This window comes from Emydura macquarii, unplaced genomic scaffold (genome assembly GCF_026122565.2).
Source record: "Emydura macquarii macquarii isolate MOO-44397 ecotype Brisbane River unplaced genomic scaffold, CSIRO-AGI_Emac_v2 contig_1876, whole genome shotgun sequence".
Classification (NCBI taxonomy): domain Eukaryota; kingdom Metazoa; phylum Chordata; order Testudines; family Chelidae; genus Emydura; species Emydura macquarii.
The window spans coordinates 24633279-24661198 of record NW_027132013.1 but is presented as its reverse complement, the minus strand read 5'-3'; the positions used below and the strand labels follow the sequence as shown (position 1 = coordinate 24661198).

Below are 27920 nucleotides of genomic sequence, written 5' to 3'. Positions count from 1 at the left end.
CGTTAAAATTCTTGAAAATAAGCCTGCCATCAACATCTCCCTTGATCTCAAAGGAGCACAGCTAATATTTCTTTTCCTGTAAACAATTTTCCTGTTGTCTCCTTGTAGCACTTTCCTTGACACTTCAAAAAAAAAAAAAAAAGTGTCCTTGACAGCCCTGTGATGTGATTAGTCGAGTGGTTATAAATTGCTAGGTTGCTCTTTTTTTTTTTTTTGGTTTTGTTTTGTAGCAGACCACACTATTCAAAGACAATTTTGCTAAGAACATGGAGTCTAGACATAACTAATTTGAAAGGATTATTGTTGAACTGAAAGTTTCACAGTGCATGGACAATCTCTCTACTTAGAAGTATTGCTAGGTAGGAATTATTAGAGGCTGGTAGGGGAAATGAGAGTGGGCTAGAGTAGTTGGATTAATTAAAAGCTATACATGCCCAGAGCATGATGTCTTGCTTTTTCTTTCTTTCTTCCCCTCCACCTCCAAGGGCTATTGACAGCTATATGGTAGACTAATGTATCCTGCTGCCTAGACCATAGCTGTTTCAGCACTGGTTAGTTACCAGTCACAAATGTCCTGCTGCCAGTCCTCTGAAGAATGATATATCTGCTCTGCATCTCCAGGAAAATTGGCAACACAAGACTGGCTACATAATTTGCATTTTGTACACTAAAAGCTGCATGATGTGAAAATGCAGAAACCCTGGGGCCTGAGGAATTGAACTAGGCTCACAGTTGGAAGAACGTGCACATAGTGTCATGCTGTTGAGAAATATTTCAGTGTTCTCTCTTAAGAAAACAGTCACAACTCATAACTTACTGCATCTTACTCTGGGCAGATAGCTGGCTGAGTTTATTCCAGGGTGTGTGGTCAATCAAGTTTTCCTGACTACCCAGCTTCAGAAGCATATGCTAAATTTTTCCAGCTGTAGATATCCTGGTGCAATTGTAAAGAGAGCACTACTCCAGTTACCCCTTTTTGTTAGCTTTGCAAATATACAAACCCGCTTTGGGACAACAGATCTTGTCTCTGGGGGGGAATCTTTGTTAAAGGTCAGAAGATTGAAAACAGAAGAATTTCTGCACATGTTTTGTATTATTTCATTTCAATATAGCTCATGCCTAGGTTTCCTCACCAGCATCTGTCTCATTCACAAGGGATAATCTTATCCCTCTGGATGCTTGTCTTCTCAATCATTACTTTCTTCCACAGCTAAAGTCTTTTATAAAATGCTGGGTTATTTTCACTGTCTGGCTTTAGCTAATGTGTAGTTGAGTTTAATATCCACTATTAACCAAACTCAGAGCAAGATGTTGATCGTCTTGGCAGTAGATGGTCAGCCAGTGTGTTTCTTTTTTTAAATTCTCTTTTCAATACTATAGTGTTTACAACTGGTAGCAATGACTATAGACACTGATCTTTGGTGCCGCTGCAGAGATCATATGGCTGATAGTTATAGAATACAATTGTAGTTGCTCGCAGCAGCCAACAAGACCATGTGTTATCTGTCTCACCTAAAATTGGCTTCAGTATTTCCATTAGTTTTTGTCACTAGAATCTCCTTTGGTGGAATAGGGGAAGACATTATAGTGAACGCTGGGCTTTGAAGCCCTTAGGGTGGCCACCAATCTTTACCTTGTTTTAGGTAACTAGGTAGCTATTGGCATTCAGTCACATAAGAGAAAACGTGTCTCACTGAGATAAGCAGGATCTAAATCCCGCCCAGTGAGAACTGGATACATTCTTCACTCCCTGCCCTAAATTGTTATATAATATTGTTCTCTACTGTTCCTCTGATTCCATATTTCTTCCTTGAGACTGCATTCACTGGTAGGTAAGGGAGATATAGAGACCCCCTTCATCTGTCATTTGAAGCTTGGTTGATTAACCTTTGGAGCATGCTGAGATCCTTGAATGAAGGATGCAAACTGAAATACAAAGTAATTATTAACGGATAGCTCAACAGCTGAGATTAAATCAAAAATACTACCAGAAACTGTAAGGAAGAGAGAGAAGAAAACAAATTAACTTCACCTCAGTGTTGTCAGTTACAGGTGATAGCCTAGTGTAGGCAAAAACAAATACAAAAATATCTTCAGCTAAAACAGATGCAGAGTGGCGGGGGGGAACTTTAAAATATCATGTTTAGTATGTTGCAGAAGAGCTTTTTTTTTTTTCTTTTTTTTTTTTTTTTTTTAAGGTTAATAACTACTATGACTAATCCGTGTCAAATTATACTACTCTTTCTATATTACTATTGAAAAGATTACTCTTTTGGAGATTACTTCTACACATATTCTAAGCATTCATTTGATTGACAGAGCAGCTAGTGCTGATGTTCTAAGGGTTTACTTCTTTCCAAGTATGTTTTCCGCTGCCCATCGAAGTTCTTATCTGGCTAGTGAGGTAGTCTCTCAGATTTCTGGTGTAGCAACAGGTCTCATCCTACTGTAACTGCAGTCTGGCATAGAATGGCATGATCCCTTACCTGTCTGAAAACAAAGGAAACATTTTCAGAATTAGCATGTTGCGTGTGAATACAACTCGCTGTGTGGTAGGCAGGAAGCAGTTTGTTAGAGTTAAACATCCCTAGCTCCCATTTATTTCAAAAGAAATTGCTGTTGCTCAGCACCTCAGGAAATTAGGCCTCAGGTATCAATTTGTTTTTTTTTTTTTTAAAAAAGGTACCTAAAATTCCAGGCCTCCTTTTTGAAACGTTAGGCCTGTCCTCATGCTTTACTCTAAGCGTTTTGGAGCAGCTGTTCTGGTTTTTGTTGGGTGCTATTTAGCTGTTTTACAAGGCTGTGTACAGCAAGGGTGCTAAGTGAATAATTTTATATATTTACATTTTATATAATAGATGGATGAGAGTTTAATATTTCACAGTGCTCTTTCTCTGAGCTGCCCTAGTCAGACTGTTGGAGTGCAACTCTATGAACTAGCCAGCAGTGTGCTGTGGAAGGAAAGAATGCATTTGTGTAACATTTCCATCAGTCCTTGGACGTTTGATGAGCGAGGTGGTTAATGATGAGAAACAGCCTGTCGATCACAGGTTCCAATCCATCCCAGTTTGGTGGTGACCAAAATTCCTTTGTTAACAGGAGTTCGTCATTAACGTGTCTAAGAGTCTCCCCTAAGAAGTTACTAATGCCAAGGTGCTCTCTCTTTCTGCATTTAATAAAAAAATTGGGTAAATTTAGTACTCGTGAAAGTTCGTGGACTGCTGGCCCTGGAGACAAAAGTCCTTTAGTTATTGTCCATGGAACAGACCCCAGCATGGATGTTGGGGATCAACTGTGAGGAATTAGGATGTTCTACCTACATGCTCTATTACCTCTTTGTGGGGCTGAGCATTGATTTCATCAATCTGTGATATACTCACTTGTCCAGTAGGAACAGGAGTGAGACAACCAAATCATATCAGAGTACAAGCCCCACACCAGCCTTCACCTACTAGCAACATTTGGTTACTATTACCACTCAGTTGCAGCCCTGATGCTTTCAGCTGGTATGTATCTGCTTTATTTGGTCTGTGCTCTCAGAACCTTTGCTATGTTCTCAGCAGAGCTATTTATCCATTGTGACTGCATTAGTCGGCTCTTTAAAAACAAATGTTCATCTTAAACAACCCTTAAACAACCCACCCTAGCAGCTCTTTTCTTACATTAGTCAAATCCTGAAGGTTTTAACAGGAAGTGGAACAAAAGTCATTTGATTCCTCCTATACTGTACTGCCCCGCAGCTTGCTTCAAAACAAGGATTGCACAGCTCAAAGCTCACACGGGTGGAGGGTAGATCATTCTGAAGGGAAGAGTGAGCCATGGGTCCAGTAGAAGGTTCAGGGTATAGCCAATCTGAAGAGTGGCCTTAGAGGAAGCAGGTGGGGGGAGTTTGGGGTGCCTGCCTGTGAGAGACTGCCCCCGCAGGCACAGAGCTGGGACTGGTGATGTAGTCAGAAGGAACACACGGGATTTTTAAGGTGAAGGCTAGGAGAACACTACAGCTTTGAAGGGGGAAGAACTTAGTTGGTCAGGGCATTGCAGCAGGCCACCTTCTGTACAGTTTGGTTGTATTTACAATGACAGGATAAAAGCCTGAGTCCTGAATTGCTGCTGTTAGCAGGGTGGGTACGTGAACTGATCTGTCAGGCCATTGATTGATTGCAGTGATCACAGGAGCTCTCTAGGTGTGCTGTGCAGCTGGCCTGTAGAAGCTGGGAGTTTGTGCTCCCTTCGAGTGCTGTATCCTATGCTCCTGGTGGTGCTAATATACCAAATCACTCTTGTAAAAGAAGCTGCCCTCTGAATAAAGCAGGCTTCTGGCATTTTGTTCCATTTCTAAACCCTGTGCCAGATTTCCTCTCCTGGCCCCCGGCAACTCCAGTTTCTGTGCAAACATATTCCCATGGAGGGAAAAGAATCAGTGAAGGGAGCCAGTCACAAGGTGGAAGCTGGCTGGAGGAGAGAAGGAAAGCAGTCACGCAATGAAAACAGAGCTAGCTCGAAAGGGGTAGGGTTCTCACGCATTGCCGTGTAACCCTGTCATCTATCTTGTTGTGGTCCAGCCCTCCTGTCAGCATTAATCCACAGCGACAGTGGATTAATCCTCCCCCACACACACACTTCCTCCTCCCCCGAGGGTGAGACAGCTGGGGGGGAGGCAGGGGTCTGTCCTTTAGCCAAGCAAGCTGCCTGCACTCCCTGCCTCACACTTGCACAGAAACAACAGTGAGTTATATACAGCAGTGATTATCTTTGGATTACGCATGCCAGAAGGAACTTTTTCATTTCACTCTCGTCTTTTCACTGGCAGGACAGGCTGACTGCTCCCTCACTCTGCCAGCAAACGCTCCTCTCCTCAGATTTAATTATGGGAAAGAAAAGCCCAGCGGACTGTGGGTGACATCCCAGTTTGAACCAGCTAGGTCACCCTACTCCAGCAAGCATAGGAGCTGTGGTTTAGAGTCAGGAAGACTAATTTCTTGCCATGCAACTCCACTGACTCCAACTGCAGGCTGAAGGTCACAGTCCGGCTGGAGCATTCTGAATTTTGCAGAGGAAAAACAGGCCCTGTCAAGACTGGGCTGGGAGCTGGGGCTGGATATTGTGATTAAACATAGTTCCAGCTAAACTGGGTTATAGCATGGCTTGCTTGCAGGCAGTATACATGGGGCTGAACTGTTAAATCATGTTTTCAAAACCTGGGCTAGCCTCAGCAGTAATCGAAACCTGTTAGAAACATAGATCTCGCTGGCACCAGCTATGCTTCAGCTATAGCTGAGGCTGGGCATCTCGTTACAACCTTCATGGGAGTATAGCGGGGACTTAATCATGCTGCCCTAACTCCTTTGAAAGCCTGCACTGCCCCTGTCTATAGGTGATTGGGGGGCACAGCACCAGTCTGTCCATAGTGCCAACTTTTAACAGGACTAGAACCCATTCTTGCAGATTAACGGGTTCAAACTCAGAGCCTGAGTCTCCTCTCACACCCCCTGGTGTAAATCAGGCGTAACTCCCTTCAAGGCAAAGTTGTTACATCTGCAAAAACCAATGTGACAGGAGATCCAGGCTGTCATTTCCTACCCTTTTTTAGCAGGGGCCGGGTGTCAAAGAATTCATTCCACCCCACTCACTCTCAATACAGCTCTGAGAGCCTGGCTGAGAGCTGCTTATCAATCAAGCAAAGCCCAGAAGGAATGAGAACATCAAGCCCAAGAGATTCCCCAGCACTGACATGGATTTTATTACAGATTTGGGCTGGCACAATTCAGAACTAGCTGAGCACTGTACCTAAAGCAATAGCAAGCAATGCCCCCCTACCACCACCCCCCTCAGCCACAGGAGTAACCAGCACCCCCTCAGGAAAGGGAGTCACCTGAGATATAAAGCATTGTGAGTTGGGGTTGCAATGGGACAGAGTGAAGATTTGGCAATGAAGTTTTATTACATGAAGCTGCTACTTAACAGTAGCGGCTGCCATAATTTATTGTGTACCTAGTTTATTTCTGTCTCCTTGCATAACACTTGAATTTAATTTAGGCTAGGGTGACCAGCTAGCAAGTGTGAAAAAGTGGGACACTTTTTTTTTTTCAGGGGATGGGGGAGTGGGCATAGCTGCCTATATAAGACAAACCTCCTAATATTGGGATGGTCCTAATAAAAGCTGGATGGCTAGCCACCCTAATTTAGGCTGAGGAAGGACATTTTCTTGCTTTGGGGAGGGAATGTGATGGGGGAGCACACTGCCTTGTTTTTTTCATGGACATGTCAGGCCAAAGCAGCCTGAGTCCAGAGCAGGGAACATGACTAGAATCTCGCTTTGATTAATGAGTGACAGCAACTTTGCATGAAGCCAAGCTGGCTAGAAATGCATGGACGACTTCCTTAAGTCTTAGTATTCAGCCTGATTAATCTAAGCCATATTTAGTCTCCTGGTGGAATGAATGAAAAGGTTGGAGTGATTTTCTTTCAAGCTGTAGCAACAACATAACTATTTTATCCTTGATCAGCTTTTCCCACAGGAGCAGGAAAAATTATTTTGGGCTCTCCAAAGGGCTATAAATAGGGATAATGGGCTGCAATTAAGAAAAGGTAAATTTAGACTGAATAGCAAAAAGTTTCCTGAGAGTGAGATTATTCATCTATGGAAGGAAATTGTGGCAGCCCCACTGATTTGAATGTTTAAAATGGAACTATTAAGAGCACCAGAAAATGCACTGTAAGAACAAACCTGCTCTGGTAAAGGAGAATAAGATCCATCAGCTCTTTACCATTACTCATGCTCAGCTGTTTTCACTGTGTTGCTCAGAGAACTACCTTAACATCACACTCTCAGGAAGCCCAGGCAAAAACAGTTAATATCCTATCTTTCTGGTCTTTTGTGCTTTCTAATCATCACGCATATTCAGCTCTCTTTCTCGATTAGCTGAAGTTTCTGATGCCCAGCAAAATCCCTATAAATCCATCTCAGGAGCAGTTTCCAATTCTCCTTTTCCTCTTGTTTTTCAAAGTAAACTTTCCATGTTCCCATACCAGCCCACCCCACTCCTTCTCCTCCTGTTATCCAGAATTTGAGTAAGCTCATCTGGACTTTCTTGGCTATAAATCTGAACAGATCAGACATTCACCTGATTTTCAGTGCTTTGTGCAGTTGTTTCTGAGGCCTCTGCTTTTGAGGCTGCCACAAATAGAGGTACATAAATGTAATTTTATACCAATGCAACTTTTAAGAACTTCAAAAACTTCAAAAGTTTGGAGTGAAGATTCAGGTTGATTGTTAGACCATGTTAGACCAGAACTGGTTCACACACACGCAAAAACACCTCTGAAAGCTGTAGTTTTCTGAAAACATCTGCTCAACCTGCAGCAGCAGTCAAAAAAATTAACAGAACGTTAGGAACTGGATAGATAAATATCATAATGCCCCTAATAAATCCCTGGAATGCCCACATCATCAATGCTGCATGCAGTTCTGGTCACCTTTTAAAAAAAGATTAAAATTGGAAAAGGTACCGAGAGGGGCAACAAAAATGATTAGAGGTATGGAACAGCTTCCATATGAGGAGAAATTAAAAAGATGGACAGTTCAGCTTAGAAGAGATGGCTAAGGGGGGGGATACGACAGAGGTCTATAAAATCATGAATGGTGTGGAGAAAGTGAATAGGGAAGTGTTATTTATCCCATCTCATAACACATGAGCCAGGAGTCACCCAATGAAATTAACAGGCAACAGATTTAAAACAAACCACAGAAAGCACTTCTTCACCCAACCCACAGTCAGCCTATGGAACTCGTTGCAGGGGATGTGGTGAAGGCCAAAAGTATAACTGGGTTCCGAAAAAAATGAGAAGTTCCTGGAGAATAGGTCCATCAATGGCTAGGTCAGGAATGCAACCCCTTTTGCTGGGTGTCCCTAAACCTCTGACTGCCAGAAGTTAGGGCTGAACGACATGGGATGGATCACCCAATAAATTGCCCTGTTCTGTTCATTCCCTCTGAAGCACCTGGCATTGGCCACTTTCAGAAGACAAGATACTGGGCTAAATGACCCCTTGGTCTGACCCAGTATGGCTGCTCTTGTGTAACTGCTTTAGAGATATAGGGAGATACAAAGTGGTTCAGCGAACAAGTCCTTGAGACTGCATTACTGTAAACGTGCATGTTTACATCAGCAGTAAAAGTGTAAACACCAAAGATTAGGCAGACTGCATTCTGCTGGAACTCCACTGACCTCCATGAGGTTACATTAGGGATGGATTTGGCCCAGGTGTTCAAGAAAATGAGGGAAGGGAGCAGAACATGGCTAAAAAATTAGACACCCCCCCCCCCCCGAGGACTTGGAACTCAAGAAGCAATTGCAAGGAAGGGACACTTGTTTGAAAATACCTGGAGAGGAAAGAGTCTTCTCTGAAACCATCAGTCCCTGGCATATAGTAGAAAGGAATGCCCACCTCAGTTGGCACCTCTGCAGAAGCTATTGATAGATGGTCAAGAAAATCCCCCAACTCCACCTGAACCTTCTGCATTCCTGGCTTGTTAAATATCAAACTGCTGTTTGGGTCACTGGGGGAGCAGAAAATCTGTCCATGGGAAGGATGAAGGAATCACAGAATACTAACCATACAGTTACACAGTTCAGTGATGATCCTGGCTGTATGACAGAGAACTGTACGTCTGTAACAGGAAGGGAGAAAGAGACTTGAGGGAAGAGCATAATGAAAAAGTAGAGCGAGAAAGTCACACACAAATGCACTCACACTCCTACCTCTGCAGCAAGGGCCTGAGCGCTCCAGCATTCTCCTACCGTGACTTCTACTGGTAGAATCACAGAGCCTAGTGATGGCAAAGACCTATTAGGTCTTCTAGACCACTGCCCTTCCAGTCCAGCAGCAGTCCCTATTGTATATTTATTAGCATGTTGACCAGCCTGGTGTTAAATACATCAGTCAAGGGGGCATCCCCACTTCCCTTGGACGAGTCTTCCTTATCTGTGAGGTGTTTGGATACTACAGTGTTAGAGAACCATAGGCCGCTCACATTTCATATTTCTTAGGATTCAGCCCATTTAAAGTAATAATCGTAAAGCCATCTTGCTCACTCAATCAATGGTAAAAAAAAGGGGAATAACAGGCATCTGAGTTGCAGGAAGACAGACCACAACAAAGACCAGAAGCATAAATCTGCCTAAATCCAGAGAGACTTGCCCAGCAAGCTGGAGCAGAAAGATGAATGTGAGTTCAATCCAGCATCTTGGTTTCCATAGGGCATGAAAGCGCACATGTTCTCCCAGGTATTCCTACTCCTTTGAAGCACAGAGAGCATAAAGCATTCTCAGGGTAATAATGCCACGGAGGCACCACAGAATCCACAGATGTGGGGGCAGAGGGAAGGTACCATGGACAATATGAAATGCACAGTATAACCAATAGAATGTGGAATAAATGCATCATGTTAATATCAGGCTGTTTAGCACCTATTTTAATTTTGTGCTGATCATAGAGCTCTGCAAATTTGTGGATATCTACAGATGCAGATATCCATGGACCACTTTTGTGGATCACGGCTGGATACATATCCAAATTTTATAACTAAAGCCCTGCACACTTGCAGATATCTGCTTTATAGCCACAGATCATTTTTCCAGATTGGATGCGGATACAATCTTGTATCCGAGCAGGGCTCTACTGACTAGCCGCAGCAGTTAACGTGACCATCCTGGGTTTCTTCCAGTTGTAAGAAACGTACAGTTGGGCTTTTTGTTCAATGTGTCCATCAGGTAAGAATATTGTCAATGCAGTTTTTACAAGTGTTACAGAATACACCGTTTAAAACAATGCTATAAACTGTTTCATTTACAGTGTAAATCAAACATTTCACTTATTGCATTTTATATCGTGCTCCCCATCTGAAACTAATTTCACCAAACTTTCACTGGATTGTTGTTTGCAATAAGGCAAGTCCTACAAAATAGCTGTTAAAACACAATCTTCATTTGCTTGTGTTGAAAGTACCGCATACCCATGCAATTTGATCAAGCTCCCCAATTAAACTGCCAATGGATTTTGCATGCTTGCCAAGTACCAGGAAATGTGTGAGTAAAAAGAAACATTTCCTGTTCTAATCAACCTGCTTCCTCCCTCCTGATTCATTCACAGATTTCTGAATAATCCAGCATTTCTGAAATGCCCATCACATTAGTCCTCAGCGCATCCCTTCTGATGGACTGTGACGTCACAAACACTGGATTGTAACATCACTAATGGAATCAGACAGGGAGTGCAGGTTGACTATAAAATGAGAAAGCTTGCATTTATATTCAGATAGCCTCATAGTCATAACATGCCTGATCCTAAGAGGTGATGCATGCCCCTCAGTTCCTATTGAAGGAACTGTATGTTGAGGGTGCTCTTCTCATTAATTGGGGTCTGTGACTGGAAAGACAGTAAAAGAACAGAATAATTGAGCCTGTTCCTGCATGCCTTGTGCAACCCAAATGATGATTGGCTGCTGCAGAAGTTGTTGGTGTCCAAGCAGTGCATGATCAATAGGGTTTTAGTAAAAATATAGGGCCAGCTCCTCAGCTGATATAAACAGGCATAGCTCCCCTGGAGTAACTGGAGCTACCCCACACCTGAGGATCTGGTCCCAGTGCTTAACTCTCCTCTAATTTACAGCAGCATCGCTCCATTGACTTGGTTGAAAGGTATTTAACAACTAGGGTAGAGGAAATCTTAAATTCAGAGCTGTTAGAGACCCGTTTGGCTTTATTTCCATTCACTCACCCTGCGTGCAGGATGAGGGGAAATCATTAGATTTACTTACAACCACAAAGTTTTACTATTGTATTTGTACACATGGGAGCAAAGTAAGAAATTTGTGTGTTTCCTATGGAGGACGAGAATGTGTTTGTGTAGCCTCTCGCCCATGCCAATTTCATGTTTATTTTATACTTGTAACAATAGACACCTGTATTTGGGCTGGATTAGGGTTAGTACAAACTGTGGTTTTTAGGGTTCTCTAGTTATACGTGGACTATATTAGTTTGCTGCTTATCTTCCTGTCTGTTTAATGTATAGGTAAGAATTACATACAAAAACACTATATATAAAAAACTTAAAAGTTTCAAAATCAAGCTCTCAAAATTTAGGAAATGCTAGCATTAAAATTGCCTCTGCAATCTTAATTTTGGCCTCCTTGTGCATGTTACAGTATAATAAGGCTTTAATTATGTGCTCACATACTATTTTTCTACAGGACTCTCACCTCATTCTGTGCACAGGCTGCATAGTGTTCACTTAATATGTAGCTATTCCATACTTCTTTTTATCCTCATCATTCAGTGTTTGGACCCAGGCCACATTTCCTGCATTCTGTCTAAGCCCTGCACTGAATACAGAATTAACTTCCCCCATGAGCTTTTCTATGGTGCTCATGGTGGTATTATTATCCTCAGTTTACAGGGGGGAAATCATTAGTGTCAAGTGTCCGCTAACTCTGGGCTCCAATATGAGACTCCCAGATCCTGCTTTTTCAGAGCACTTAGCATTATGTAGCTCTTTGTATGTTCAGAGCACAGCTCTCATTGACTTCATCTGCAGCTGGGAGTGCTCAGCACTCAGGGAAATCAGACCCCCCAGGGTCACTCAAGTTGGGTACTCAGAAAATGAGGAACACACAACACAATTAGTGGCCACCTGTAAAAAAAGTTTGGTTTCAGTGACAGCAGCATCACACAGGCACTCTGTGACGGATGCAGGGAGAGAATCCAGTTCTCCAGAGCAGCATTCAGCTGCCATAACCATCCTTTCTCTTCCTGCAATCCCCTGCCTCATTCATTACAGACCTTCCAACTTCTGCAACAAATGAGGCAGGATTCTTGTCCTACAGTCAACAGCCTCCGTCACTTCACAGCCCTGATTCACCCCTAAAGCAGCCCCATTACAGGAGGGTGAGACCCACATGTTGCCAGGGGGTTTCACAGATACTGGCTGACAGCAGAGGAATTTTGAGACTCACGAATCTTGGGTACCATGCCAGGTTCAGACCCTGCTGAGCTCTGTCCCACGCAAGCCTACCCTGTTTTGCTCCCATCCTCTAGTATATCCCTTCCCCACCCAGTTTGTTCCCCCCCACTCCTATGTCCTCTCCCAGCCAGTCCCTGTAACCCTCTGCTTCCCACCTCTTTACATTCAAGTAAGGCTGGTTCCTCCACCTCCATGCAGCTTGGGTACCAGCAGAGGACGGGGCTCTCCCGTTGGCATAGGTAATCCACCTCCCAAAAGGCGGCAATTAGCTCAAAGGAAGAATTCTTCCATCGACCTAGCACTGTCTACATAGGTACTTAGGTCTGCTTAACTACATCACACAGGGAGGGGGTTATGGATTTCTCACACCCCAGAGCAACGTAGTTAAGCCATCCTAATCTAGTGTAGACCAGGCCTGAGGAACCTCTACTGAGCAAGTGAAAATAACTATTTTCAGAAACACATTGAGTGCTGTTCCCGGCTACTCTGGGGGACTGAGGCTCAAGTTTAGGTTCAGAATATCTCCTTCACCCCTAGGTTGGAACTGGGAACTCTGAGGAGGCAGCAGGGACAATTTTGTGGGCCAGGGAGAAGACCCCTCAGATGGTGTTCATGTGACTGATGCATGGAGCGATGCACCGACAGACTCCTGGAGCTGCTACAGCCAGCTCCCCTCAGCTGGAGGGAAAGTTGGGCAGCAGAGCGAAGTGAAGGAAGGAGGCCACGAGTACACTTCTATGCCCTCTGAAACAAACAGACCGTCAATCTGACAGCATGTAAAGGACAGGCAGCAAGGGGGAGAACACATCTGGGGAAGAGAGTTGATAGAAATATTGATGTTCCCTTCCCCCCCACTGCTCATTTTTAATGAAAATTCTCTCCAATTAAGCTGACCATGCACAGAGACATTGCTAGCAGCTTTTGGCAGCTAATAAATTATTCAAACCCTCCCTGGAAATATCATTTGTTTTTAGACTGATTTATGTGCAGCAGCAACAAGCCAAAAAACAAGTACATTCAGATTCCTTAGGGGGAACTCTGCAGAGAACAGACCCGGACTTTATAACTGAAACAAAAAATTAAACATCTCAGGTCAATACTGACCATATTTTCTTCCTCAGAGACCCCAATGTCGGATCTGATCCTGAAAACACATATGTCAAAACTTTACTCACCTGAATAATCCCCTAAAGCCAAAGGACCTGATTCTCTTACCGCCCTGCATGATGTACAGTCATGTACACCAGTGCAAAGTGGATGTAAAACATCCGGATTCAGAATGCTCTAGGGTAATCCATGAACATTAGTGTCGTAGAACAAACATTTGTGGAATGTGCAGATTGGTACATACAAATATGTTAGCTAACTGGACTATTCCCAGTGCAAAGTATTTATCCACACATGTAAGTATATCACAGTCTGGTCCCTAATGACTACAAGAGTCTCAACTTTTATATATTATTCAAATCTCAGGCTATCTATCAGAATAGTGACCCCCTTCCAAGGTGATGGCCAACTGGAACCCAGAATTGAGAGGTTTTATTCACCTGATTTTCAGTTCCTCCATCATAGTTTCGTGGGCCCTGACTTTGATTTGTGGCTGAGATGTTCTCAGCACAGCTCAGGAGGGGGAGGTGAAGGTGCCTACACCACCTTCATGGCCCTAGATTCTGGGGCAGCTGGGTCAGTTCCCAGTGTAATTGATGACTGGTGACCTGTGGAAGTACGGAACACAGCCTGCTAATGCTTCTCCCTTCCCACCTCCCCGTTCCCCATAAGCCATGTCAAGTATAAGATAGTCTGGTAGCGTTAGTTATTATTGGGGACAGCGGGGGAGTTATTTTCTTTTTAAAATGTTGTGCTGTTAGTGCTACCAGTCTGCTACCAGTCTGGCGGACCTAGAGAGTGAAGTCCTCAAGCAAAACCAACCATAATACTACTGAGAGAGATCTACCAATGAAAAATGCTATGCAGAAAACATTCTTTACAATAGGTAACTATTATATAACTATATATAGGTAACTTGACTTTAGCAAAGTTTTTGATACGGTCTCTCACAGTATTCTTATCAGCAAGTTAAAGAAATATGGGTTGGATGAATGGACTATAAAATGGATAGACAATTGGCTAGAGCATAGGGCTCAACCAGTAGTGATTAATGGCTCCATGTCTAGCTGGCAGCCGGCCACAAGCGGAGTGCCCCAGGGGTAGGCCTGGGGCCGGTTTTGTTCAACATCTTCATTAATGATCTAGAGGATGGGGTAGATTGCACCCTTAGCAAGTTTGCAGATGACACTAAGCTAGGGGGAGTGGCAGATACCCTGGAAGGCAGGGATAGGAAACAAAAGGACCTAAACAAACTGGAGGATTGGGCCAAAAGAAATCTGATGAGGTTCAACAAGGACAAGTGCAGAGTCCTGCACTTTGGACGGAAGAATCCCATGCACAGATACAGACTGGGGACCGACAAGCTAGGCAGCAGTTCTGCAGAAAAGGACCTGGGGGTAACAGTGGATAAGAAGCTGGATATGAGTCAGCAGTGTGCCCTGGTTGCCAAGAAGGCTAATAGCATATTGGGCTGCATTAGTAGAAGCATTGCCAGCAGATCGCGGGAAGTGATCATTCCCCTCTATTCGGCATTGGTGAGGCCGCATTTGGAGTATTGTGTCCAGTTTTGGGCCCCCCACTACAAAAAGGATGTGGACAAGTTGGAGAGAGTGCAGCGGAGCGCAACAAAAATGATGGGGGACTGGAGTACAAGACTTATGATGAGAGGCTGAGGGAACTAGGCTTGTTTAGTCTGCAGAAGAGAAGAATGAGGGGAGATTTGATAGCAGCCTTTAACTACCTGAAAGGGGGTTCCAGGGAGGATGGAGCTAGGCTGTTCTCAGTGGTGGCAGATGACAGAACAAGGAGCAATGGTCTCAAATTGCAGTGGGGGAGATCTAGGTTGGACATTAGGAAAAAGTTTTTCACTAGGAGGGTGGTGAAGCACTGGAATGGGTTACCTAGAGAGGTGGTGGAATCTCCATCTTTAGAGGTTTTTAAGCTGTGGCTTGACAAAACTCTCGCTGGGATTATTTAGCTGAGGTTAATCCTGCTTTGAGCAGGGGGTTGGACTAGATGACCTCCTGAGGTCCCTTCCAACTCTATGATTCTATGATTATTATCCCATTTTACAGAAGGAGCAACCAATTTGCCCAAAGTCACCCAGAGCCAGAAGAGAGCCCAGCTCTTCTGACTTCCTGGTCAGCATGCTAGCCACTGAAAAGATGCATCCAAAGGAACAGCATTACTGCGAGCTCAACTCATTCAATCTTTTCTCTCTCCAGAGTTTTCTAAGAATATGCAGGTTGTAGCGCTGGTTTTGTGACGCAAACACTTGTCTACTTGAAAGCAGATTGAGACCAACAACTCATTTCACATAAACCAAGAAAGAGTTATCAGGAAGTAACAACTTTCAATCAGTACTATCCTGGGCTGGTTACAAACAGATGATCTAGAGGGCGAAGGCTCCACATTTCATCACCAATCCCCCAAACCAGTCAATTCCCTGAGTTTTTACTTTTAAAAAAAAAAATCTCTCTTTACATTTTATCTACAAAACAAAAACAAAATTACGTTTAGGGTCAGGAAAAACTCAAAGGTGTCCTCCCATGATCTTCAACCTGCTCTGCTTATCGTCCTGCCAACAGATCCCAGAGCTACTCGCATATCCTGGTGATGGGCCTGGCATAAGACTAGAATAGAAGTGAGGCTGACAGACCAGGGGCCATCTCATGCCAAGAATCATGTCTCCAATGAACACTGACAAATGCATAGCTTGAACCAGGCTGGCTCACCAGTGCGTTGGTATTTGTTAAAAATGTTATTCGAGTTATAAATATGCTTAGTGTCAAATTTCGTTGAATGCCTGTAAATTGCTACAGGGCTTCATCTCACTTATAACATCTGTATCCCATATTGTAAGGCCGTATTTGAGCGTTTGAATTGTAAGGCCATGTCTACACTGCCACTTATGCCGGTAAAACTTACATTGCTCAGGGATGTGAAAAAAACAAATTAAAAAAAAAAAAAAAGAGAGAGAGAGAAGCTCTCCCACCAACATCGCTACTGCCGCTCATTGAAGTGGTTTTATTATGTCGATGGGAGAGCTCTCTCCCACTGGCTGAGAGTGGCTACACAAACCATTTTACAGTGTCGCAGCTGCACTGGTATAGCTGGGCTGCTGTAAGCTTGCTAGTGTAAACGTGGCTTAGGGCTTTGTAACTGGGTAAATCACCAGGAGCGAAACATTAACTAGTGTGAAATGCTGGTCTCCAAAAGAAGAGGTTATGTCCTACCCGACAAGAGGCATTCACAGCAATGGCTCCCGGCCTGTCAATTCATACTTGTATTGGTGTACAATGGGAGTGTTACCTACCTGGAATTGTAAGTAACAGGACACGGAAAAGGACTCCTGGGTCATCTACTTCTAAACCCAGCATGAAGCAGGACTGTCTACTAGATGCTTATCTCCCAAGTGTTCTATCTAATTTACACTGTCATAAGAAAAATCAGATTTTAAAAAAGAAATGTTCCTACTGCATTACTAACACTAACGATTTTGATTATTAAAACAGAGAACCTTCAAAATCATCATTTATTTTTCACCATTTATGCAGCTTGCTCACTTCTTGCAATTCCTTTAGCTTGTACTGCGGCACTACCACTGATGGGTCTCTTGAGCCAGTTTCAGTTTCTCCCTATAGCTCATTTCACCCCCAGGTTCTCATGCCCTAGTATAATGCTGGTGTGTTTAGGTTGCCAGCACTGTAGGGGACAGGTGAAATAAGACATTTTTAAAAAGAAGTTGTACTCATTAAGAGCTGCAAAAAAATAATGAAAAAAGTTCTATTCACACTGGTTCAGTAAAAAACATTAGAATCTTTGCTGGCAATCCTAGGAGCATCAAGCAAGGTATTTCCAGTAGGGATATTATACAAGATATTATACAATTACCACCACTATATAAGGCACTGGTGAGACCTCATCTGGAATACTGTGAGCAATTGTGGTTTCCCATGTTTAGAAAGATGAAATTCAATAAATTCAAGAAAGATGAATTCAAACTGTAACAGGTGCAGAGAGAGGCTACTAAAATGATCACAGGAACAGAGCAGACTTAAGGAGCTTGGCTTGTTTAGCCTAACAAAACCAGGGCTCAGGGGAGAGACGATTGCTCTCTATAAATACATCAGGGAAAGAGAGGAGTTATTTAAGTTAAGGGCCAATGGTGGCACAAGAACAAATGGATATAAGCTGGCAGTCAAAAAGTTTTAGGCTTGAAATTAGATGAAGCTTTCTAATTATCAGAGGAGTGAAACTCTGGAACAGCCTTCCAGGGGATCAGTGGGGGCAAAAAACCTAACTTGATTTAAGACTGAGCTTAATAAAATCTATGGAGGGGATGGTATGATGAGATTGCCTACAATGGCATATGTATGGCCCATCTGCATTTAGCAAATATCTCCAGCAGCCGGAGATGGAACATGAGAGTGGGAGAGCTCTACACTACAGAATTATTGTCCAGAGAATTCTTTCTGATGGGCCTTGCCCACATGCTCAGGGTCTAACTGATCACTGTATTTGGGGGCCAGGTCGATTGGCAGAGATCCTGAGGGTTATTTTTGCCTTCCTCTGCGGCATGGAGCACAGGTCACTTGCTGGTTTCCACTAGAACAGTGGTTAACAAAATGCAGGGCATTCCCTCCTAGGGGGTATGCAGGAATGTTCAGGGGTGTGCACAGTGGGGCCAGGGAACACACTTCCAGCCCCACTCCAGTCCACCCACAGACCAGCTTCGCCTCCAACCCCATTCAGCCTCCAGTCCTGCTCCGCCTCCAGGCCCAGCTCCACCCTCACTTCCTCTTTGCCCCCAGACCAGCTCCCATCTCAGCCACAGCTCTACTCCACCCCCTGCACCAGCCCCAGACCACTTCCACCTCTAGCCCCAGCTCCTCCCCGATCCCCAGTTTGACCCCAGCTCTGCCTTCAGTCCAAGCTCCGCTGCTGAGGAAGCCTTGGGTGTGCAGTAATGGGAGTGGGCGGGGGGCACGGACAGATTCTATTATTGGTGAGGGAGGCCTGTGACTGGAAAAGTTTGAGCCCCACTGAGCTAGAATAAATGGTGGATTCTCTGTAATGTGAAGTCTTTAAAATTAAGATTTGAGGACTTCAGTAACTCAGCCAGAGATTATAGCCTACTGCAGGAAGAGATGGGTCAGGTTCTGTGGCCTGCGCTGTGCAGACTAGATGGTCATAATAGTCCCTTCTGGCCTTAAAGTCGATGAGTCTATGACTGCCAGTTACACTGCTATAATGGAGGGTTAATCAGACCCCAGTCCTACATTTTGGACCTAAATTATCTGACAATGCCCCTGTAAATGCCTGTCAAGATGATGCCAAAAGAAGCCTCTGAGATCATCTTAAGATCTAATTGCCCCATTGTCAGGCAATTTTTTTTTAAAAACACATGTAACCTAAATTTGACTTTTTCATTTCACATGTATTGAATAAACCAAGCAATACTGTTTATTTGGGAGAGGAATTTAAGAGTTCCTTTGGGGAACTAAAACTTGGCCAAAGTTTTGCTTTGTAATGAGCATTTCAGCAATTAGAGACTGGCACAGGGGTAGATTTTACACAAGGTCCACTAGACTCCCTCTCCCCGCAAAATAGTTCAAGGCCAGATTAAGGAATGAAGACCATCTGGACTGTGCTGGCAAGACTGGATTCTGAAGAACTCATTCCTGGACCTGACCCAGACTGTCCCATCACTCAGGAATTCAGGCTCAAAGTCCAGAATTATTATTATTAGGTGTTAAAATTCAGCATTGGTTAAATGTGACAGAATGACAGGCCTGGAGTCCTCTGTGTATCTAAAGAACAGTTACAAAACAGGCAGCAGTAGTGCAAATCCATAGATCTCAAAACTGAGCTGGCAGAGCTCCCTCTAGAAGTAAAAGAGCACAGTTCAGTCTCCATCCAATTCCGTCCTTTGTCCTGCTGCTCAGATGTTCAATGGCAAAGATGCCCATCAGTGTGCGTTGCCCTGGTGGGTTTTGTGCGGCACCACACACTGAATAGGGATAGCCAACTAGTTTCACATCAGCCACCAAACAATCATCACCAGGGAACTTTGGTCATTTTGGTCATTTTCAGCCTGTGCTGTATTTAAATTAGCGCCTTAGAGTTAAAGGGTTCCTTAGCCCCTCACCAATGCCTTGAGATATCTCATGATCCATTTAGAGTCTTGGAAATGGGGACTACCTATGCTTGGGGACCATCGTTCTAAGGCTGGGAGCACTGCTTCTCAAGAGCCACTCCAAAATGTTCGGGGCATATGTGTACCAGACGTCATACTGCAGCTGCATTCTGTGCACATACTTGGGGGGACGTCAGGCAGCAGAAGAAATGGCCACCTTTTCTGAACAGTGTTGTTTACATGGTGCTGCAAAGAGACCCGAGTGCTAATGCCAGCTATGGCACAGCCATTCATTCCATCGCTCTCTGGAAACTGCACACAACCACCTAAGATACCCAACCCACGCACAGAGCTCACACAAACTGTAGGAGACACTGCAAAAGGGGGAGCACATCACCCTGAAAATTAAGGGAATTACAACCTCCCCTTAGCTCACTTACTACTTGGAGCATTGCGGCAGTTTGAGACGGTCACAATGCTAGATTTTAATACATAATAAGGAGTCCTTATATGGCACGTTTCATTAGCAGATCTCAAAGCACTTTACACAGGAGGTCACTATCATCCCCATTTTGCAGATGAGGAAACGGAGACACAAGGAAGGGAAGTGACTTGCCCAAGGTCACCCACCAGCCGAGTCATGAATAGAAGCCCCAGTTCAGTGCTCTATCCACTGGACAACACTGCTTCCCACAAGGTCCTTTAAACTATTGTCCAAGAGTCGGATCTTGCAAAGTTCTGAGATCCTTCAATTCTCACCAAATCCAATGGAAGTCCAGGGCACTCACAATGTCACGGGAGCTGCTCACAGGATCTGATCTGAGAGGCAAAAGGCCCAAGAGCCCCAAACTCAGTTCCTCAGCATTTTAGACTAAGTTGAAGTTTTAAAACACAGAACAAAAATTTTCCTAGAGACAACAAACCATTCCAAACCCGTGTTCAGCATTAACGCAGAACTCGTCTCTGATTTAGCTTTCCCTCAATAAGTCCTTCATACAAACAGACTACTTTGCCTGATTATTCCAGAGTACTCAGACAGACAGGTAGAGGAGGGAAGAGAGCAAAGATTGTTTTGTTACTACCTCTCTCAACACTTGGCACTCATGTACTATGGTGGAAGGAGCCACAGAAGCAGCGAGACAGACGGTTGTCAATTCACAATTTTACTGCAAATCTTGTGACATTTGTTGTTGTTCTTAAGGCTCCTGGAGTTATGTGTTTAAATGAGAATCTTAGCTTTCATTTAAAAATAAACAAACAAACATCTAGCCCTCATGGCTGCTGAGAAAAGCTTGAAATTAGGAAGCCTGCAGGCTTAAAATGCAAAGGCAAATAAAAAGAACCCCCAAGTTCTTATTTATTAAAATCTCATGGTGATGGGGGGGAGGGAAAATGACTCATGATTTTTAAATGCATTAGGCAAAAAGTTCTTTGGGGCAGGGACGGTCTTTTTTTCTGTTTGTACAGCGCCTAGCGCAGCGGGGTCCTCATCCATGACTAGGGCTCCTAAGAGCTACAATAATAGTAATAAGGAATAATGATAATGCCAAGATATGCCTCTCTAGAGATAGTCAACTAGATAATCAAACCCAGCTGTTATTTTTTCATTATGCCTCAAGAGAAAAAACACTAACCACATAACTTTTCATAGCACGAACACAAACTACAATTGTAGAACATTTTTACAAGGAAAAAGCTAAGAGTTGCCACGTGTTCTGCAATGGGCGGCACAGGAGTCTACATGGCTTGGTAAAGGGCAGAGGTAGGCTCGGCGAGGTGTTGAAAGAGGAGGCTAGGGAGAATGGCAGAGTTTATCCCCGTTTCTTCTGGAACTGTGGGTGGGGGAGGAAATGCAGGCAGCTATGAGAGCCACTGACTTCCACATGGTTATAAAGTGTGTAAATCACCCAGATCATAAAGTTGTTTTTTTTAAGAAGCGTGGCTAACAAATAAATAAATAAATGGGTCTGATTTAAAGGGGAAGCAGAGTGAAAGCTGCTGGAGCGTCCTGCTTCCTCCTCAGCCCCTTCTCTGGGGCATCGCTTGGGAAATGCCTCCGAGCTGGTTCAAACTCACGGTGTTTTACCTCACATTTATATGGGAGTGATTCTAGCACATTCTTCTTCTCAGCCCTTCCCTTCATTCTCCACCTTTCCTCTGCTCCATTCCTAGCCTCCTCCTCATTGCTGTTCTTCACCGCTCTTCACTCGGTTTCCATTTTCACTTCTTTCCCTCGTTCTCTGTACTCTGCTTCCCTCCCCACACGGCCTTGCTGCTTCTCTTGTCTAGGGAGGGGACTGATAGGGAGAGATTCTTGATCCTAAGTGTGGCTATGAAGGTGTGTATTTGTATTGTATGCACAACCCTATAGGCCTTTACAGGTCATGGTTTTCTAAAGACCCAGGCTTGCAGACTTGGTGCATATACAACTCTCAGCTGTTAATACCTAATCTCCTTCTAGTCTAAAGAAATCTATGCAACTACATTCCATTTGCTGTCTAAAGCTCTCCCCTCCCATGTCTAACTCCCTCACTCCTTTCCCTGGCTCTGCCGCCCTGGGAGTGCGTGACAGAAGCTGGGAGGAAAGGGAAATGAAAGCAGTAAACAGTGATCAGATCCAGAATTTACTGCCCTGGCCTTCGTGACTGCAATCCCCAGCTCCTCAACGGCCAAATTTTTCACACGCAAATTTCAGCTGGAGTTGCCCCTGGGTCAGGTTCCCTTTTCACAGCCAGCTTGTGTGTAATGTTTGGAGAGCGGGAGGAGAGCTCCCAAAATGACTGTGCAGTTGGTCTCCAAACACACAGATGCAGGAGGCCACGCTCCAAACCACACACTCTCTCTCTCTCCCCCTTACTCACACCAGCAGAGCTGGGAATAATTATCATTGACAATGCTTTGCAGTCTGGGATTGATTAAATTACACACAGGCAGACAGAGGCTAGGGTGAGCAAGCTGAAATCCTGTAAAACTGGAAAGCTGACTCACACATGTAGACTCCACAGACAAATCCAACTTCCCTCTTCTGGGGTGGGTTAGGATCATCTCTGTGAGCTGGCTCTTGCTAATAAACGGAAGTCAGAGTCACAACACCCATACCTTGCAGTTCCTTTAGGACCTTTCATCATCCAGGATCCCAAAGTGCTTTACAAATTATGGGCCAAACTGTGCTCTTCATTGGTGTATAGCTAGAGCTTCCAACCTCAGCAGAGTAACTAAGAATAGAACTAGCTCTATATATCCATACAGCAATGTTGAAACACAGCCTATGCTCTGGGAGGGGAGGCTGGCAACCACACAGCACACAGCACCCTGTGCAACACTGGAGAGAAGAGAAAGCTCAGCTAGACCACCAGGGGAAATCACCTCTCTTACGAGAAGTGCACTAGAGGGGGTTCTCACAACATGTTTTTTGGCGGCCCAGAGTGCGGCCACCAACTCTTGCTGTTGGTCACTCTGACCCTGCCTCCCACAGCCCTTCAGTGAGAGCCCAGCCCAGGGAAGGTGGGTTGGGAACTCACTGGCTGCCCGAGGAGTCCCAGGCTCCCTGCCCCAGCTGGGTGGGAGAGGGGGAGCCGCCCAGGGGAGCACCCTGGTGACCAAATGCCACAGAGACCTCCACTGACAAGAGCCGCCTCTGGCGCCTTGCACACCGGCCCCACGTGTCTCCAGAGGCACTGCCTGCAGCCACCGTTGGCGCATCTCTCTGCCCTTGGTAACAGCTATTCAGGAACAACAGCTGGGTGCTGCAGGGCGAGACCACTGCTTTGTCCCCTCCCTCCCAATCTCCACTTATTCTTTGGAGGCTGTTGTGGCCGCAGAAAAATCCGCCAGTGGCTGCATTTGCGCTAGAGGCAGATTTTCAGTTCCAGCTGAAGTCAGTAAGAGCTGTGGTTTTTTGTTGGTTTGGTTTGTGTTTTAATTCATACTTAAAATAATGCTTGTTAGGGACTGAATTTTGTAGATAAACGTAGGGTCAAGTTTTCAACAGCGCTTCATAAATGTGCCTGCTGGCTGAGTTATTACACACCTGATGACAATGGGTATGCACAATTGTGGGGTTTTGCACAAGTAGACAAGTGAGCTCACACATTTTTCAGGAGGGCCGCTGAAAATCTGACCTGTGACATTCTTTAAGATAAACGAATTGTAATCAAGTTATCCAGCACTCCATTCGGCAGTCATCAGACAGTGGTTAAGACTACTCTATATTATGCTTAATAAAGTGTTAACATGTTACACCAATTACTGACCAGTGGAAAAATCAGTGCAACTATCCTGTACCACATTCTTACATCTGCTCTTACTAGTATAACTATCACATTGGGTTGAATTCTCCACATGAATGTTGGCTCAGGATAACCAAACCCTTATGATGGGAAGGTTATTGCTAGTATGGGATAAAATCATAATCATGCTCTATTAGCAGCATTAAGCAAATTTTACTCCAGTGCAACAGCACTGATTTCAGAGGATTTACACTCACATAAAACTGGTGTACTGAAATGAAGCATTAGGCTCAGCATGTCATATTTACCACGTCACATTTACCATGCATATTTGTATTATTTATATTGCACCCAAAAATATACTAGGTGCTTTACAAACATGTCAGAAAACAAGTCCTAGCCCCAAACCATTTATAATGTGAATAGACAACACACAGACCAAAAGAGGAGAGGAAATGGGATGTAACAAAAAAGATGTGGTTTTTTTATTTGTTTTTATTCTCTGCCACCTCCCAATATCCTTCCCTCCCAACCCTTGCCTATTCTGCTCATTTATTTATTTTTAGCTCTTTGCCTTTTAACTCATGGCAATTTGCTTTTTGAGTAAGAGTTTGCAGGTGGCCCTGACCCAAAGGTTTGTTTGGTTTTTTGCTATCCTCTCCTCTGTCCAGCTTTTATTCTTGCATTTATCAACCATTGCCTATTTTATGTTATTTTTCTTTAACTCCTTTAATTTTCCAACTTTTCTATTTTTTACACTTGAAACCTTTTTATAAAAAAAAGTTGTTTTTCGTCTCTTCCTATAGATTCACAATTATAAATAGTTACTTTTAAACTGTCAAATAAAATTGTACTGATCTCATTATAAATATTTTTTAGATTATATGGATTTATCACTCTAAGTTACCTTTACACCCTTTAAAATAGTTCTCCTATTACACATTCATTCATAGATCGCATGCTGTAGGAAAGGCCTCTGCCAAATAGAAAGGGGTTTTTTTTGGTTTTTAGTGAATAAAAGGAAGGGCTCATGCTGACTATTATAAGTGTCATTACTGCCTTTGCTCCAAAGTCATCAAATGTTGCCAGATTGCTCTATAGAGAGCCATCTGCTGGAAACAGCTAGGCTAGCCATGGACTGCTCAAACATACATCTAGTTAATAACATGGCTGTTTACACTTACAGTGTCATGTAGAGTACAGGCTCTACACAGGCAGCTACGGATCACAGTGAAAGGCTTCGGCTGGAGAGCCACGCTGCTAAAAATATCTGTGTAGAAGCATGAGGCACAGCATGGGCACAGAGAATGCATGGAGGGTATACACTTGGGGATTCAGGTCTGTCGGGCACTCTACTCATCTAAGCTGTGCCTCATGGTCTACGCTGCCCTTTATACCCAGGCCAGGTGGGTGTGGAGTTTGTGTACGCTACACACTGCTGTAATGCACAATGGACGCACATAATGTACCACTACTGTAAAATGTAAGGACCTTACTTGATAAACTGTCTTCCTTTAGAGGCTAAGTACTTTTGAGTATCAAATATGGTGTGAGTGTGTGAGAGAGAACACATGCTGGATTTAATAAAGACAAGACACAACTGGTACAATCTTCACATAACTTTAGTAAGGGTGCCTCAGGCTGGAGAGTTGTATTGTTGTTAAGCAGTACAGAAGTGGTATATATTCCGAGAGTGAAGGGGTAGCACTAAAATCACCCATTCTTTTTATGATACAGTAACCAAGTTTCCAAGATCATGAATTAATATTTATACTTCTATAACTCCTTTTATCCAAATGTATCACTGTATAAACATTCAGTATGATTAATCCCCACAATTCCCCCCATGAGGTAAGTCAGAGTTGTGGCCCATTTTTCAGATAAGACACTGAAAGCTAAATCATGCTCTCATTACTCCAGGTTTATACTGGTGTAAATTCCATGGAACATAACAGATTTACTCCAGACTTACATCCAAAGTACCTGTGAGCAGGATGTGGCTTTGAGAGCTTAAGCAGTTACCTAAAATCAAACAGAATGGCAGAGCCAGAAATAGAAACAAAGGAGAGCCCCACGCCCCTGGCTGTTTAAAACTACAAGGCCAAAGATGAGGCCTATGAATCATATGTATCCTCAAGGAGACTCAAAGAGCTTGGCTTGTTTAGCCTAACCAAAAGAAGGCTGAGAGGAGATACAATTGCTCTCTATAAATACATCAGAGGGATAAATACCATGGAGGGAGAGGAGTTATTAAAGTTTAGCACCAATGTGGACACAAGAACAACTGGCCATCAAGAAGTTGAGACTTGAAATTAGATGAAGGTTTCTAATCATCAGGGGAGTGAAGTTCTGGAACAGCCTTCCAAGGGGAGTAGTGGGGGCAAGAAACCTAGCTGGCTTCAAGACTGAGCTTGATACGTTTACGGAGGTGATGGTATGATGGGACAGCCTAATTTGGCAATTGACTGATCTTTCACTATTAGCAGTGAATATGCCCAATGGCCTGTGAAGGGATGTTAGATATGGTGGGTTCTGAGTTACTACAGATAATTCTTTCTGGGTGTCTGGCTGGTGAGTCTTACGCACATGCTCAGGGTTTAACTGATTGCCATATTTGGGGTCGGGAAGGAATTTTCCCCCAGGGCAGATTGGCAAAGGCCCTGGAGATTTTTCACCTTCCTCTGTAGCATGGGGCATTGATCACTTGCTGGTGAATTCTCTGTACCTTGAAGTCTTTAAATCGTTATTTGAGGACTTCAAGAACTCAGTCTTAGGTTAGGCGTCTATTAGAGGAGTGGGTGGGTAAAGTTCTGTGGCCTGAGTTGTGCAGGAGGTCAGACAAGATGATCATAATGGTTCCTTCTGACCTTATAGTCTATGAGTCTATTTAAAAAAAAAACAAACAACAACAACAACAAACAAAAACAAAGAAACAGCACAACAATATTGTCATTTAAACATTTAAAATAGCACCACATCCAAATGACCCAGATTCATAGATTTTTTTTAAGACCAGAAGGACCATTGTGATCATCTAGTCTGACCTCTTGCATAAAAAGGCTATAGTTCACTTCACCGAGTTAATTCCTGCTTCAAATCCAATAGCTGTGATTGAATGAGAACATCTCTTCTACAAAAGCCTCCCATCTTGAGTTAAAAATTACGAACGATGGAGAATACAACACAACCCCAGATAAGTTACTGCAGTAGTTAGTTATCCCCACTGTTAAAAATTTGCACCTTATTTCTGGTTTGAGTTTTCTAGCATCAACATCCAGCATTTGGATCTTCTTTTACTTTTGTCTACTAGACTGAAGAGACTTCTATTACATTTTTGTTTCCCATGTAGGTACTTACAGATTGTGATCAAATCACCACTTAACCTTCTCTTTAATAAGCTAAATAAATGGAGCTTCAAGTCTTTCACTACAAGCCATGTTTTCTAATCCTTTAATCACTCTCATGGCTCTTCTCTAAGCCCTCTGCAATTTATCAACATCCTTCTTGAATGGTTGACACCAGAACTAGACACAGTATTCTAGTAGTGATTGAACGAGAGCCAAACACAGAGGGGAAAAAAAACCACCTCCTTATTCCTACTTGAAATATCCTTGTTTATACATTGTGGATTGCATTAATCCTTTTAGTCACCATGTTGTACTGGGAGCTTATTTTCAACTGATTACCCACCATGACCTCCAAATCATTTTCAGAGTTCCCCCACCCTGTAAGTACAGGCTACATTCTTTGTTCCTAGACATATGACCTTACATTTGTCTGCACTGAAACACATGTTGCTTGAACACAGCTTAGCAACATCTGGGTCTCCTCTTGATCCCATTCTGACAGCCATGACTTCTGAAGCTCACTAACCAATAATTGCTCTGAGATCATATTTTAATTTGTTACAAAACTGTTTTGTGGGAAAGACAGGAACCAGTTTGAGACACCACAATTTGGTATATTAGTGAAAGGAACTGTCATGTCACTAACATTGGATTGTGAAGGGAATGACTGAATGGGTATGACAACGGAAGTCAGCTGGTAATTCTAAAAGAGAAAGCTTCTAGGTACACAAACTTACCTGAACAATTAGCAGTGACTGGAAAGGAAACACCAGAAGAGCACATAACTGCACAATGGGGGATTTGAGAACACCTTTGATTGAAAGTTTGTCATAATGCAGTGTGGGGCGGCTCTTAAAGGAGATGCATGAGCTGATTGGTGCTATGTAATGCCCAGTAGCCTACGCTGGCTAGGAGCAGTCCAGAGCCATGGTGAAGTGGTCCACAGGTGGCCTGGTAGCTGGAAGATCTATTGGTATTAGAGGCAGCGCTTAATTTGTCCCAGGGCTTGCCAGGGCTGAGCCCCGGCACCTCGAGGTTTAGCAGTTCATAGCCCCAGCACCTCTGGGCTTGCCGCGT

General features: G+C 43.7%; 1 long non-coding RNA gene across 1 annotated transcript in view; it reads right to left on the bottom strand.

Annotated features, from left to right (window-relative positions):
• Positions 1-586: 586 nt before the first annotated feature.
• The window catches only part of LOC137159548 (uncharacterized), a 46171-nt gene continuing 18837 nt past the window's right edge, over positions 587-27920 (bottom strand). Inside the window, exon 3 of the long non-coding RNA XR_010921651.1 lies at positions 587-2490. This is a non-coding gene — a long non-coding RNA (uncharacterized lncRNA). The remainder of the gene's footprint in view (positions 2491-27920) is intronic.